At 45.3% G+C, this 17,300-nt stretch overlaps 1 long non-coding RNA gene across 1 annotated transcript; it reads right to left on the bottom strand.

Annotated features, from left to right (window-relative positions):
- Nucleotides 1-9,547: 9,547 nt before the first annotated feature.
- LOC147010219 (uncharacterized) lies at nt 9,548-11,121 on the bottom strand. The gene is made up of 3 exons (XR_015052780.1): nt 10,106-11,121; nt 9,814-9,892; nt 9,548-9,726 (listed from the first exon to the last, which is right to left on the bottom strand). It is a non-coding gene; the product is annotated as an uncharacterized LOC147010219 (long non-coding RNA).
- Nucleotides 11,122-17,300: the final 6,179 nt, after the last annotated feature.

Raw genomic sequence — 17,300 nt, forward strand, 5'->3', positions numbered from 1 at the left:
CTTCCTTTGGGTGGTGGTCTAGCTGGGACTGCCCATGTGTGCAAAGATCCTGTTTTAAACCACCGCCTTCCTTCCCCAGGAAGTTTCCTTCCCCATGTAATTCTTCACTTGGTCCTTCACTTATCCATCTTCCGAGCCATGTAAGTCGCTGTGACCAAACGGATCACCTTGTCCAAGATGGGGGTGGGGTGTCAAGGAAGCAAGATGGAGAGCCTGTTTTGTGATCCGACGAGCGATGGTGCGATGATTCCGCTTTATCGTAGTGTGGGATTAAACATTATAAGATACACGATTGGAAATGTTCAATGACGAGGCACATGGTTTGGTTTCCAATATCATGTTTACATGATTGAAGTGATGGAACACTTCGTTATTGACGAGTAATCCAGAATATTCAAATGAGGGTCACCACTTCTGACCTTAGGTGCCATTTTCACCACAAGTTTGAGATTTTCACATCAGTTGTTCTTCTTCAATTGTTCATTCATGGAAATGTGACGGATGGGCATCCTGTACATGACTGGATAACCCATTGATTCTACACATGACGGGTTACCATATCAGGGAGCCATGCATGGGTAACTCTTATGGAGGAACGTAAACATCGAGTATACTAAAGATGATGGCACAAAGGGGGATATCGATGGCACAAAGGGGGGATATCGATGGCACAAAGGGGTATATCGATGGCACAAAGGGGGATATCAATGGCGCAAAGGGGGATATCGATGGCACAAAGGGGGATATCGATGGCACAAAGGGGGATATCGATGGCACAAAGGGGGATATCGATGGCACAAAGGGGCATATCGATGGCACAAAGGGGGATATCGATGGCACAAAGGGGTGATATCGATGGCACAAAGGGGTATATCGATGGCACAAAGGGGTATATCGATGGCACAAAGGGGTGATATCGATGGCACAAAGGGGTGATATCGATGGCACAAAGGGGTATATCGATGGCACAAAGGGGGATATCGATGGCATAAAGGGGGGATATCGATGGCACAAATGGGGGATATCGATGGCACAAAGGGGGATATCAATGGCGCAAAGGGTGATATCGATGGCGCAAAGGGGGATATCGATGGCACAAAGGGGCATATCGATGGCACAAAGGGGGATATTGATGGCACAAAGGGGGATATTGATGGCGCAAAGGGGGATATCGATGGCGCAAATGGGGGATATCGATGGCGCAAAGGGGGATATCGATGGCGCAAAGGGGGATATCGATGGCGCAAAGGGGGATATCGATGGCACAAAGGGGGATATCGATGGCACAAAGGGTGATATCGATGGCGCAAAGGGTGATATCGATGGCGCAAAGGGGGATATCGATGGCACAAAGGGTGATATCGATGGCACAAAGGGTGATATCGATGGCGCAAAGGGGGATATTGATGGCACAAAGGGTGATATCGATGGCACAAAGGGGATATCGATGGCACAAAAGGGGATATCTGGCACAAAGGGGAATATCGATGGCACAAAGGGTGATATCGATGGCACAAAGGGGATATCGATGGCACAAAGGGGATATCGATGGCGCAAAGGGGGATATCGATGGTGCAAAGGGGGATATCGATGGCACAAAGGGTGATATTGATGGCACAAAGGGGATATCGATGGCACAAAGGGTGATATCGATGGCACAAAGGGGATATTGATAGCACAAAGGGTGATATCGATGGCACAAAGGGGATATTGATGGCACAAAGGGGGATATTGATGGCACAAAGGGTGATATCGATGGCGCAAAGGGGATATCGATGGCACAAAGGTGGATATCGATGGCACAAAGGGGAATAGCAATGGCACAAAGGGGGATATCGATGACACAAAGGGGGGTATCGATGACACAAAGGGGGATATTGATGGCATAAAGGGGAATAGCGATGGCACAAAGGAGATATCGATTGTACTTCAACATGAATGAGGAAGTCATTTGGAGATATTAAGGTATTTTGTTTTGTATACATGGTCGAGGCTCATGGAAGAGCTCGAGCAGAATGGAATTGAACAAAATACAAATTGGGAAATACTAACAGAGTAGATGTGAGTGACATCAACGGGAGGGAGAAGAACACATGGGGGTGAACATTCTGCACACAAGCAGAATGAAACACAGCAAGAAGAGGAAGGGGAAAGTGGTGATGAAACAGAAAAGGAACAAACCAACCGACAAGTAACAAATGAAGAGAGGTGAGGGAGGGAGGTGGGGTGGGGGGGAATACCACAATAAACCAAAATGGGATCATTTGGGGGTAGCAGTGATCATGAGTGTTGATGGGGGGGGGGGGGAGACCTGAGCTAGTGTTGAACAGCTGTCCTGAAGCCATGGAGGGAAGAATGTGACTGAAGAGACTGGGGAAGTTGGTTCCACAGCTGAAAGAAAAAAGGAACAAATGAGAGGAGGTGAGCAGTAACCTAGATTTTTGGGAGATTGATAAGAAGATGGTTACTGGCAGACCTGCATCCTGCAGAAACCCGGGAGGGACAGAGACAAGAGAGGGCAGAGGATGCAAGACCAAAAATAGGACCGCGTGTCCAGTAGCTCACCTGGATCAGGAGCAACAGACACTCACATCCCCCGCAGACCCTCTCAGACGCTGATTTTTTTTTTTAATGTCCTGAACAAACTTTGGTACATCACGGGGTGATGAAGGTTGTGCTAAAGTTTCATTGAAATTGTGTGTGTGGTTTTGGAGAAGAGAGCAAATAACTATTTTGGGGGACTCAAACCCCCACAGACCACCCTAGACCCTAATTTTTTTCATGCTATGAACAAACTTTGGTACATAATGGCTGATGAAGAGTGTGGTCAAGTTTCAACAAAATTGTTTGTGTAGTTTCAGAGAAGAGAGCAAATACCTACTTTTTTTGGGGGGGGGTCAAAAAAATCCCGTTGTAGACCCCCTTAATGAGCACAGATTTTGATGTGGTCAATACACCTTCATTCGGCATTAGATATGAAGCTGTGGCCAAGTTTCATCATTATGACACAAACAATGACCGATGCCACTGTGGAGCATTATGACACAAATGACCCCCAAACAATGGAACACTTTCTTGTCTGCCCTCTATTGCAAGAGCTATGCAGACCAGATGACCTGCGAGTTTTCAATCAACATGCCAGAGCATGTGTCTTTCAGTGGCTGAGGAAGATGTAGCGACACAAGAAGAAGAAGACTGCTGATTGCATAAGCTAATAGGACTAAAGTCCAGAGGAGGTAAAAATGAGGAGGTAAAAATTAAATTGGGAGTACAGAGAGGTCACTGACCTGCCTGTGATGTGAGAGTAACAGGCCACGACACTCAGCATCATCATGGGAAATCCCAATTGTTTTTGAGGGCCTTGCTTCCCAAGGTATCAAGAAGAGCAGGGTGATGGAAGTGTTTGTTAGATGGGCCGTTCCAAGAGACATTGTGTGCAGGATTTGTTGGTGTTGAAAGACATATTCCAAGTGTTGAACCAGCTCCTGATTCTGTCAATGTATGTACAGAGAGAGAAGAGGCTGCTGCCTGTCTGAAGAATGAGAGGTTATACGACAGAGGGTGGAATCATCAGCAAAGCGATAAGCAGGATTTCTCCACGGAATCAGAAAGATCGTTGATGAAGATTAGGAACAAGACTGGGTCCAAGACACTGTCTTGGGGGCACTCCAGTCTTGACAGGGAGAGAGAAGAAAAGGATCCCGTTTAGAGCTTCACACTGAATAAGGGAGTAGAGGAACGTCTGTGATCCATGTGTGGAGTTGTCCTTGGATGCCATCACCAGATAATTTGGAGATTAAGGTGGGGGTGGCAGACTGTATCAAATCCTTGAGATACGTCCAGAGAGACGGCTCTGATCCTTAATGTCTGACATTGGGGGCTTCCACCCATTGGGAGAGTAGAAGAAGCGCGTCCTGGGTACAATGACCGGATCCCAAACTGAACTGATGATCTGAGATCAGGTCAGGCCGTTGGAGTAAAGGAAGAATTTGATGTCAACCGCAATGATGGATTCCACGACCTTGCTTATCATTTAAAGCAAACTAATAGGCCTGTAGATAAGAGGATCCGTTTTGGACCATGCTTGTGTATTGCAGTGAAGTTGACTAACTTCCAGGCAGATGGAAACTGACCCACAGAGAATGAGTGAGTGAACAGAGCAGGAGGATGAAGATGAGCAGCAGAGCAGATTTTTCTGACACGTGAACTGATGCTGTCCGGGCAGGTTGCAGAATCAGAATCGAGATTTTTCAGAAACCTCTCCACCTTCTCAAGTGGGGAAGATACTTTATCCAGGAGCAATTGGGCATGAGAGGGAAGGATAGGTGTATGGAGTGTGGGGGTTGAGTACACAAGATTTGGAAACAAATACAGAATTAAGGCATTCAGTCTTCTCATGAGTGGAATCAGTCATGGTGTCATTTGAAGAGAGGGAAGGAATGGAGGGGGAGCATACACCAGAGACAGACTTAGCAAGATGCCACCACATCTCTGAAGAAGGAGAAAGGTTTGAGAGTTCATCCTTGAGGTTGGCCAGATGTTGTTTTCTGACTTTACTGAGAGAAGACACACACTTGTTCTGGCCTTGTGGAATGACCTGAAGTTGCCTTCGGTTGGATTTGCTTTCCAGGAAGAGAAGGCAAGTAGTTTGAAGGCAACAGCCTCACCACAGGATTCTGTGTACCAGGGCCGAGAGGATGGGTATGATATCTGCAGATGAGATGGTATAGATCTGTAAATAAGGGAAAGCAAGCTTGTGTGGAAGGATTCCCTGACAGTATTTGAAGAGGTGGAATTGAAGGACCAAGTCTTGACATCAGAGGGCAGCTTGCAGTTTCAATAGAAAGTCCACACCCCCCTTTCAAAATTTTCACCTTTTAATGCTTTATAGCCTGGAATTAAATTGCATTAAATCAGACTTTTTACACATCGTAACCCACAACTTCCAAGTGAAAAACAAATTCTACAAATTTCAGAAAATTAATTAAAAATACAAAACGATAATACCTTGCTTCAATTAGTGTCCACCCTCCTTGTAATAACAATTGTAAATTAGCTCAGGTGCAGCCAATTACCTTCAAAATCACACACCTCGTCAATTGGCCTCCACCTTTGTTGAATTGTCATGATTCTGATTATTTCAGAATAAAATCAGCTGTTCCTGTAGGTTTCCTCTGCTGGGTAGTGCATTTCACAGCAAACACTCAACCATGAGCACCAAGGAGCTTTCAAAAGACCTCTGGGATAAAGTTGTGGAAAGGCACAGATTAGGGGATGGGTATAAAAAGATTTCAAAGGCCTTGATATATCCCTTGGAGCACAATTAAGACAATGACTAAGAAGTGGAAGATGTATGCTACCACCAAGACCCAGCCTAGATCAGACTGTACATCCAAACTGGATGACCAATCAAGGAGGAGACTGATCAGAGTGGTCACCAAGAGACCAATGGTAACTCTCAAAGAGCTACAGGCCTTTGTGGTAAAGATTGGTCACTGTGTTCATGTGACAACAATATCCCAAGCTCGCCACAATTTTGGCCTGTATTGGTAGGGTGGCAAGAAGGAAGTCATTGCTCAAAAAAGCCCACCTTGAGTCCCGTTTGAGGTATGCCAAAAAAACACACTCTGGAGATTCTGAAGCAATGTGGAAAAAATTTTTTGTTGTCAGATGAAACCAATATGGAACATTTTTGCCGAAATGCAAAATGTTACATTTGATGCAAACCCAACACAGCGCATCACCCAAAGAACACCATCGCTACTGTGAAGCATGATGGTGGTAGCATCATGTTATGGGGATGTTTTTCATCAGCAGGGACTGGGGCATTGTCAGGATAGAATGGAAAATGGATGGAGCAAAATATAGAAATTTCCAAGAGAAAAACCTGCTGCACCCTCTGCAAAAAAGCTGAAATTGGGACGAAAGTTCATCTTTCAGCATGACAACGACCCAACGCACACAGCCAAAGCGACGCTGGAGTGGCTAAGGAACAAAAAGATAAAAAAGATAAATGGCTAAGGAACACAACTCTTCAGGATTTACAAAACACCCAGACCCCCCAAATCCCCACTCAGCCTGTTCACAATCTCCTCAGCTACCCTCTCCTTCTTGAGCTTGCCAACATCCAGCCAAGGCTGGGATGGTACCATTCTCCCAGATTTAAGCTGCAACTTCGCAGTTGCTTCCACAAGTCTATGGTCGGTGTTGAGGAACTGAGCACTCCAGTCGACTCTGCAGTTCTGGATCATCCTCCAGCGACCATCAACGAGCACATGGACCATCTCCATTGCCACACCACCTGCATTGGAATATCAAGTCCAGCGATGAGCCTGTGGGCACTGAAACCATGAACTGGCCACCCTAAGTCCATGACTTCTTGCAAAGTTAAGGAACTTAGTGCCATTCTGGTTCATAGTTCCTGACCCATGGGGACCAACACACACCTCATAACCATCCCTATCAGTTCCAGTCGATGCATTGAAATCCCCCAAGACTAGAAGAGTATCTCGTCTGGGGCACTGATCAACCACAGACTCGAGCGTGGCGTAGAATGCATCCTTCACGGTGAGATCACTTGTCTCAGTCGGAGCATAAACAGAGAACAGGGAAATGACACCCAAGGAGTGACGAATCCTTAGTCTCATAATCCGCTCGTTGACCGGTGTTACCTCAATTATCATTGGGGTCAGCTTATTGGATACAGCTACAGGAACTCCTTGGGCATGGTAACCATCAGAGTGACCACACCAATAGTAGGAGTTACCACCCACCATGATCTCGTTCTCTGAACCTCAGAGAGTGCTACAATACCGATGTTGACCTCACTGTGACCTTGACCTTTTGACCGATTTTGACCAAAACCTAATCAGCACCAACCATCACCCTCCTGAATCACGTGGTGTAATTTGACATTGGTAGCTTCTTCAGTTCTCGAGTTATCTGTACCAAACCATCAAAAATCGAATATTTGACCTCACTGTGACCTTGACCTTTGACCGATTTTGACCAAAATCTAATCAGCACTAGCCATCACCCTCCTGAATCACGTGATGTAATTTGACATTGGTAGCTTCTTCCGTTCTCGAGTTATCGTGCCTACAAACAAACAAACAAACAAACAAACAAACAAACAGAAACGGAAGGCATCAATATACTTATGAAATCTTTAGATTTCGTAAGTAATAAATCTTCCAGCACGTGACATTGCCACGTCGAGATGGAATTGGGAGGGAGCGGTGTACTTCTGAGGTAAATATTGTTGCGGTTCTCGGAATCGCATGCAGACAACAGATAGGTGTCCGAAGACAGTTATTCCATTATTATACGTGTAGATAATCCCTTTCCTTTTGTTTAGCGGGACAACAAGGGAGTGCGTTGCGATGATCTAATAGCTAGGGTTACTTAAATAATTTTCTCCTTCATTTCGTCCCCACTCTTCTTCTTGTCTGATTATTCCTGAGGTAAATCAGCACGTGCAGCGCGGTGAGGGATCTGCTGCACAGAGATCCTCGTTCCCGGGCGAGCCCTAAACCCGGCGTGTGCGGCGAGTGATGTGTGCTTGGCAGTGCGGGGTTGTAGACTCGAGCTTCCGATGGTCTGGGCAGGATTGCCGGTTGCATTAAAAAGGCATGCGAATAAATACCTCTTAAGAGGCTATGGTGTTTTTCACAACCCAGGAAACACAGCCAGCACGACGCCCACGCTGCACGAAACGTGTACGACGGCCGATAAAGACGACTCCACGCCATGTTTGGCACGATACGAGTGTGCGGAGTAGAAGCGGCTTGTTCTTTTTTAACCTCAATGTCCGATGCATAATGGTGTTTGCCCCACGCACACGCGAGCGGAGTCGTGTGGACGCGAGCGCTGGCCACGTGCATAATGGCGGAACCGCGCGCACTGCATGGAATGTGCTCAAAAGCAGACACGCACGCCGCTCATGAAACGTGCATGGATTTATCCATGGAGATGTACCTTTGGCCCTCACTAGCAGCAGCGGATTCTCTACGGATGGTGAACGTCTTCTCGTCTCTACGGCCAGCGAAGTTGCGATCGAGCCGGGGAATGTACAGTGCGGGCCACATTAGCACGCGCGGAACAAGTGTGTTGATCGACGCTGGTCGAACGCCCGAGCGGGCATGCGGGACTCTCAACCGGTCGCCCGGGCACGGCCCGGGGGTTTTTGCAGGACAATTCGCGTGCCAATTTCGGTGTGGGTGATTCGTGTCATCTCGTGGGGTCGGAGCGGAATATTCCCACTGTCTGGGATGGCCTTGCTGGAAACAAAGTGAGGCAGTTTCCGGCCAAAGTTGGCGGGCCATGTGAGGGGTCGGGGCCAATCGAAGCGCCCGACTCGGGTGATGACGTTTGGATTCGGCATGGGATCTCCCCCCGAGCTGCGGGCCCTATAAAGGTCGGGGCAGTCCCTCTTGCCCTCTCTCTTGGCTCTTTCTCTTTCTCTGCCTCGCCTCGTCGACACCGCCACGACCCGCCTCCTGCTGACCAGACTCCGCATCTTCATCTCCACCCACACAACGTCGACCTCACCCGCCTACCTGGTCCCGCCTACCACTCCACCCTCGCACTCTAGACTCCGCCCCTTCTCGACTCGAGCTCCTCCTTTCACGAACACGGTCTCCACGCATGCGGTTGGGGCCGGAGACAACGCGCCCACTGTCCGGTACCGCGCAATGGAGCATTCACCCCCCCCCCCCCCGAAACGTATTTGTGGCACGTTGTGCTATCGGGTGCAAAGGTACCGGGATCATAGCCTCAACTCCCCTCCCTTCTTGGTTTCAAAACTCCCTCTTCATCGGGTTTTCTGTGTCTGTGTGTGCGTGTGTGTGTGTGCTTGTGTGTGTGTGTGTGTGTGTGTGTGTGCTGGCACATGTCTCTTTAAGTAAGACTGCAGAAGATTGTTATCATTATTATTGTTATTAATTTCACGTTGTCTGCTCTGTGTCTCCTTTTGTAAGTTGACTGTTAATAAATTATTATTCGGAATGTTCCCTGCTCGTTTTTGTCTTTTATTCCATTGATCCAGCATGGTCCGAATCCTACTTTAGCCGGGACTATATTCCCAACGATCCGTTCCTTTTAGCCGGTACGTCCTTGGTAGTGTTGCTCGGCTGCATCTGATCCGGAAAAGTGATCCGATCCGGTTCTACATTATGTAGTAAAAAGGAATTTGGGGATTATATGATGCACACGACTGAAAAAATATAAATATATTGTTGTGAAACAAGATGACATATTAAAAGATATTTATTTTATTTTATAAACAATTACATACCCACACAAGCTCCACCCACACAAGCCCCACCCACACAAGTCCCACCCACCCACACAAGCTCCACCCACACAAGCCCCACCCACCAACCCAAGCCCCACCCACCCAAGCCCCACCCACACAAGCTCCACTCACACAAGCTCCACCCACCCACACAAGCCCCACTCCCCTGTGCACCCCCACCTTTGATACACCCCTCACCCTTCCCTAAACACACACGGGGAGGGGAGAGAGATGAGGGGGGTGGTGGGTCATTGGGGGAGCACACCTACCCCCCCCCACCTTTACATCTCATTTATTCTTTTCTTGTAATTAAAAATCAGATAATTATAAGGAAAGCATTCATAATTAAACAAAAGTAATAACATTGAACAAAATATTCTTTCGCAGCAGTCTGACGGTTTGTTTTGGTTTTGAAACTCCATCAACATATTCTGTTCAAAACAAAGAGTGAAGAACAATTGGGGTATATAAAGATAATTATATCATGATATTAATAAAATAATAAATATAACATTTACCTCCAGAAGATGGAGTGTCGTGTCAGATTCCTCCAGAAGATTAAGTTGTGTATTTGGTTCATCCAGACAGGTGTTTAAACTGAAAAATAAAAAAATAAAAATAATAATGAGTCAAAGAAAGAGACACACACACACACACACACACACACACACACACACACACACACACACACACACACACACACACACACACACACACACACGCACGCACGCACACGGAGGAGAGATAAAGACAGAGGGAGAGAGACAAGGACATAAAGACACACAGAGAGACAGAGGGATAATTTCTCACCTTTGACTCGACTCATTCAAGGTCAGAGGACGTGAGAGAACTTTTTTCCAGCCAACAAAATGTCATTCAATTCTCTTCTGAACGATCGAATGTCTTCAATGAAGTCATTCATTTCTCGCCACTCATCGTGTCATTCAAAGGCCTCCTGTTCTAGATCAGTTATCAACAATGTTCTTATTGGGGACAACCTGTTAGAAAAAGACACAATAATTATTGGTTGTATAGTGATTTAATTCTGTATAAAACAACAAATAATGAATTTGGTTAAGGATCTCACCTGTCATCTTGTGAAAACGATTGATCCCCAAGGTCGGAGGAATTATCTGCACAATCCATTCTCTAGATAAAACATACGAAGCCCGAGCCATAAATACGGAGCCCGAGCATACGGAGCAATAAATAACCTCCTGTTGATGACGTAATGGGAGATAACACAACAATGGTTTTTTCAGGGTGTCCCACATAGGAAATGAGTTTGGAATTTTTTTGGCATGGTTCGGGCGAGGCAGCTTGGCTGACTCCAGACTGACTCATTTTAACATGAAAATGAAACAGCTTGCTTTGAATGATTTTGATAAAACCTACGTTTAAAAGCTGTTTTTAGCTAAACTTTGTTCTGTTAGTGTTCTGATGATTTAAGATATAACCATGAGAGATGGGCACGGAATACTTCCTCATTTTCACAGCACGACTCTGCTCTTAAAGGCACTTCCCCATTTTACAAAACCGAAGGAGTGAACTTCCCTTTCTTTCGTGCTTGAAGAGATAAAGTGAATATACTCGATGGAAATGAATGTTATAAGAAAATTAAGTTATTCCCTAAAGTAGAACATGGGCAAATATTCGTTGGTTTGCTCTTTGAGTTGAATGAAAATATGAAAGAGAAGATGTGCTTTAATCAGTAATTCTCAATCTTTCATAGTCTCAATTTTACATTTGCTTGTATGGGAGGGAAGGGGATAGGTGGGGAGAAAATCAGTCTCCTATTTTGAGCTTTTGGGGCTTCAGCCAGAAAGTTTTTCCCTCCCCCCCCCCATTCATTTGAATGGGTGTTCCAGAAACCCCATTTATCATTAACTTGTGTGTGTCTTGAATGGTATCTACATATGTGAGTTTCAGAATGTTGAATGGAGTCCTCCCAGGGTGGCTTCAAACTATCAACCTATATTTTGGTAAGGGGTCATGATTCATGGACCAAGCTGTGATGTTTTCTATTCTCAAAGTTTTGTGCCGAAGGCTCTCTTCATGATCTGTACTGAGCCCTGGATAGCTTCCAACTGTAGTTAATTTGTGATAATATTTTAATATCTCTGTGAGGTTCTTTTTCATCATTCCTGTAGCTCCAACTACCACTGGTACAACTTTGGCATTCTTCAGCTTCCAGGATCTTTTCACTTCATTCTTTAGATCTTGGTATTTGGTCATTTTCTTGAATTCTGCATTGTTTAGTCCAAACTCACTGGTATCAACACCTCACTTCGCAATGGCTTCTTCTCTCCTTTTTTGTACCGATGTATGATGTCTGGTCGCAATGCTTTGTTTTTGATGTTCACGCTCGATGCGATCATTCGATCGTACGTAAGCGGTTCTTCCATGATTTCAGTCCATGCTTGTGGTTGATGTTCCCACCAATTTTCTGGAACTGGGATATCAAAGTTTTTGCAGATGTGCCAGTGGTTAACATTACAAACTGTTGTGTCATTGTGTGTACAGCTGTTCTGACATGAGATTTGTTTTTTTACCTCCACCACCGAAGGTGAAGGAGGTTTATGTTTTCACCCATTTCTGTCTGTTTGTCTGTTTGTTTGTGTACAGGATATCTCAAAAAGTTTCGACGGATCTGGATGAAATTTTGTGGACAGGTTCGGTGTGTGACAAGGATGAACTGATTCGATTTTGGTGAAGATCCGTATCCTGATCTGGATACGAGAATTATTTAATTGTTAAAGTTTTAAATTTAATATTTAAAATTTTTATATTCCTGACAAATCTCACACTCTCACTTTGTTACTCCAAAAGGACCGTTTAGAACCTCCCCTCCCTCTACTTTCTCAACAATCCTCTAGAAGAAGTCCTTTTTTTCAAGCTTCTGGGTCTCACTATCTGCCATGACTTTTCCTGGGAAAGCCACATTTCAAACCTCGCCTCCAAAGCCAATCGCCGACTTGGGCATCCTCCATCATGCATAGTCCTTCCTTGGCACATCTGAGCTCCTGACCACATACAAAGTTTTCTTCCACAGCCTGATGGAGTACTGTGCTCCTGCCTCTCACCTTTCTCGGCTTCACGCTGTGGAAACCAAGGCATTTAGGGTCTTTGGTATCTCCCGTGGTGAGGCTAAGTCTTTGGGCCTCTCACTCTCTCACTGAAGGCAGGTTGGTCGTCTTTCTGTCTTCTACCGTCTTTGCTCCAGTCTCGCCCCCCATGCTCTGTCTGCAATATGTTTCCCCTGTATGTGAGAGGTCTGTAACTGCATTGGGTGCTCAAGGTCCACCAACAACCCCCTTCGAGTAAAACTACCAAAATCAGGAATCACTGCTCACCTTCACTTTTTCATCTCAAGGTCATGTTACGTCCCCACCATATTTCTGCAGGGTGCTCAAGGTCCGCCAACAACCCCCTTCTGGTAAAACTACCAAAATCACGAATCACTGCTCAACTTCACTCTTTCATTTCTCTGTTTCCCCGCCTTTGGAATAAAGTCCCACACTCTGTTCAATCCCATTCTTCCCTCCAGGCCTTCAAAACAGCTGTTCACCACCAAATCTTATCTTCCAACATCCAAATCCTCAATCTTTTCTACCGCCGTTGATCCACCCCAAACCAACCTCCTTCAAATTCCCTGCTTTCCTTCCTGAAAGTCCCTGTAGTGTCCATCTTGTATACCCCGTGTTCCCACCCCATCCCTCTCCCTTCCACAGATCTCCTAATGTCTCTGTTCCCCACTGTTTTGTCCTTCCCTCTCCAGCCCCTCTTGTCTCATGCCCCCCTTGCTGTGCATTTTGTATTAGCTCTCGTACAAGCCTCGACAAGGTATACAAAAAAACGTGATTCTTCACCATTGATAGGGCCAAAAACGATATCGTACTGTGTAGCATGATAGTTCAAACATATATTGGGCCCGATATGGTCTTGTGGATCAGGTATTAGGTGGTGGAGGTATGCTCTCTTCCGAGTGCCTTTCTAGTTTTTATTTGTGTTCAGTCATTAAGCATAACATATCACTCTCTTTGCTAACACCACCTCCACCTCTCACCAATATCATTTTTTCCTCCTTCCCTCCTCCCCCCCACTCTCTCTCTCTGTCTGTCTCATCCTCACTCCTCCCTCCGAATAAAATTCAGCACTCTCCTCCCACACCTCTGTCTGTCTCTCACACACCTCCCTCCCGCAGTGTATAGCAACGTTTCGTGAGGCATTGCTCTCCCCACTTCCACCTCCCTTCCTCGCTCTTCTCCCCTTCCCAGCTTCCCTTCTTCACCCACTCCTCGCTTCCCCTTCCTTTTCTCCATGCCCCTTCCTTCCCTCCCCCCTCTCTCTCCCTTTCTCTTTCGCCACCACCCTCCTCTTCACACCATCATCAGCGAAGTGACGGGTTGTATTTGCTAGTCGAAAATAATTAATTAATAAAAACATTAAAAATGACGTTTTTGCGAAAGCACATCTTCACTTTTGTCCCCAAAGTTCAGCTTCCTCAAAGGATGGCTGAGATATCGCCTGGACAAACAAACAAGAAAATGAGATTGCACGTTGAGCAAGGAATTTCTGGAATAACTTTGTCATATCTCCATGATCTATGAAAAAACAAAAACCTGGAAATCAATTTGGTTCTTATAAGTCGATAGTGCTACTGTTTAATGAGTTATAGCACTTAGTTTGGTCATGATCATAACTTGGAAGTCAATCGGACTTGAAATGGCGTTTTTATCGCAATTTGAGAGTTTTGACCCGACCCCCCTGACATTCGACCCCCGACCGCGAAGAAGGGTGTTGGTGTGACACCCCCAATGAGACATATGGTTGGATGCAGAATTGGAAGATGCACATTTTGGATTTGGTTTGAAGTCGATACGACCATTTTAGCAGACATTATTGTGAAAATAAGAATTTCGGTTTTACGGTGATCTTGACCTTGACCTTTGACCTAGATTCACCAAAAACGACAAGTGTCTAAGTTGGACCATGGCCGACGTCTGTACCCAGTTTGGTCATGATCGCTGAAACGGTTTGGTCATGCCACAGGGTAAACAAACACACAAACAGACAGACAGACACACAGAATGACACACACAACTGACCAACATAATTTCCGAAATCCGAAGGATTCCGACAATTAATAAATCCTCCAGCACCCCGGCAATGTCACCGTGCAATGTTCAGGTATGCATGTTGAGTAATCTTGAGGGGTTTGTTTTTGTCGATGTTCAGGTATGCATGTTGAGTAATCTTGAGGAGTTTGTCACCAGATGTTCAGGTATGCATGTTGAGTAATCTTGAGTTTGTCATCAGATGTTCAGGTATGCATGTTGAGTAATCTTGAGGGTTTTTTTTGTCGATGTTCAGGTATGCATGTTGAGTAATCTGGAGGAGTTTGTCATCAGATGTTTAGGTATACATGTTGAGTAATCTTGAGGAGTTTGTCACCAGATGTTCAGGTATGCATGTTGAGTAATCTTGAGTTTGTCATCAGATGTTCAGGTATGCATGTTGAGTAATCTTGAGGAGTTTGTCATCAGATGTTCAGGTATACATGTTGAGGAGTTTGTCATCAGATGTTCAGGTATGCATGTTGAGTAATCTTGAGTTTGTTGTCGGATGTTCTGGGATGTATGTTGAATAATCTTGAGGAGTTCGTCACCAGATGTTCAGGTATACATGTTGAGTAATCTGGAGGAGTTTGTCACCAGATGTTCAGGTATACATGTTGAATAATCTGGAGGAGTTTGTCACCAGAGGTTCAGGTATACATGTTGAGTAATCTGGAGGAGTTTGTCACCAGATGTTCAGGTATACATGTTGAATAATCTGGAGGAGTTTGTCACCAGAGGTTCAGGTATACATGTTGAGTAATCTTGAGTTTGTCATCGGATGTTCTGGTATACATGTTGAGTAATCTTGAGTTTGTCATCAGATGTTCTGGTATACATGTTGAGTAATCTTGAGTTTGTCGTCAGATGTTCTGGTATAGATGTTGAGTAATCTGGAGGAGTTCGTCACTAGATGTTCAGGTATGCATGTTGAGTAATCTGGAGGAGTTCGTCACTAGATGTTCAGGTATGCATGTTGAGTAATCTGGAGGAGTTTCTCATCAAATGTTCAGGTGTGCATGTTGAGTAATCTGGAGGAGTTTATCACCAGATGTTCAGGTATACATGTTGACTCATCTTGAGGAGTTTGTCATCGGATGTTCAGGTATGCATGTCGAATAATCTTGAGGAGTTCGTCACCAGATGTTCAGGTATGTATGTTGAGTAATCTGGAGGAATTTGTCACCAGATGTTCAGGTATACATGTTGAGTAATTATGAGTTTGTCATCAGATGTTCTGGTCTGCATGTTGAATAATCTTGAGTAGTTCGTCACCAGATGTTCAGGTGTGCATGTTGAGTAATCCTAAGAATTTTGTTTATCTCCATGTTCAGGTACGGTATGTATGTTGAATAATCTTGAGAAGTTCGTTCAGCTCGTTGTTCTTCACCTATTTGGTTATACAGTTGAGAAATACCTTGGCTTGCCAGGTTACTAGCTGGATTTGAATAACTTGCTTTTGCTTAGTTAATGTTGAAATATGATCATGCCTAGATGGCTAACCAGTGACCCTGTAATTTTTTTTGGCAGCAGATTCCCAAAGACCCTCTGGACTTCTTGTACGCTTTGCACACTGAATCCAAATAGCACAGAAAGCACGAAATCAGGCCTGGATTCGAACCCGGAATTTAGAACCCATAACATCCTGATCCCGCGCTATCGCTCCATAAAGAATCCTTTGTGATGTGAACCAGGGGACATGGCTGATGAGAAATGAAGGCTAATGTTTCGTATCTCCATGACTCACTGCACCATTGCCGGCCCTTTCGTTCCAGCAGCTCCAAGAACAGGCCCCCTGGGAGCTCTGTACGCTTGGAGGGGCTGACTCCGGAGGCTGCGGGCTTATCCGGGGGGCCGGGTATACGTGTAATGCGATGCCACACCATGTCCCAGTTTGATTCCTGTCGAGGGCAGCGTTCCGAGATGAAATTGGGCCATGCTGCAGATCATGTACGGAGCCGAGGAAGACGAGCGGATCTGGACTTTTGGTTGGATTTGGAGCTGGATGGTTACCGAGGGTTGTCGTTTTGTGATTCCACTTTGGAGCTAATGGTCCACAGAGACCACAAAATGGGTTTTGTTAAAAATCCAGAAACAGGTGGCCATGTCTAATCTCCTTTCCCTTTTGCTTTACATTTCTCTTTTAATTCAACCTTTTCTTCTTTCTCATATTTTACGCTTAACTTCTACCTCCGTACCTGCTCCTTCCTTCTCAAAGTCGGACTTTGTCTGCTGGACTTTGAGTCCTCTTTGGTCCTTGCAGATAGCACAAAATGCACACTGAGTCAGTAACTTACTACTGGGCACGTACAAAGTTGTAAATGCCTTTGATTGAACTCACTCCTGTGGATGTCCAAGAACAAATTGGCAACCTTCTCACCTCAATTTTGTACACATCGTCATTTTGGATGCAATTAAACCCTGGAAGGTCATCACATTGTAACATAGTATACATGTCAACTCTCCTAATAATCAACTTTTGCTCTTGAGGAATAAGTTTCAGGGACCTGACAGAACTTGAACTTGAACTTGGCCACTCATGTGAGAATGGATGTGAACCAGCATATGTCACACAAAAGGTGCACGCTTCTGCTGGTTGTCGCTTTGGTTGATGTTAACATTGGTGAAAATTGTTTTCTATCTCAACCAGTCATTCGATGATCCATCCGGCACTGAAACTGCACATGTGACCGGCCAAGGCAATGCGGGCCTCCGCTTCGGAACGTCTGCAATCCTGCGGTACCTGACTTGAGTCGCTCGAGATCGATTGTGACGTCACAGTGTCACAGCCGATTGCCGACTGATCCGAGGCCCCATGGAATGAAATATGACAGCTCTGGATGAAACGAGCAAGAAATAAATGAAATGTGTAACTTCCATTTTGAGAG

Source organism: Eptatretus burgeri, chromosome 17, assembly GCF_056783735.1.
Source record: "Eptatretus burgeri isolate ZD-2024b chromosome 17, Ebu_testis_v1, whole genome shotgun sequence".
NCBI classification, from domain to species: domain Eukaryota; kingdom Metazoa; phylum Chordata; class Myxini; order Myxiniformes; family Myxinidae; genus Eptatretus; species Eptatretus burgeri.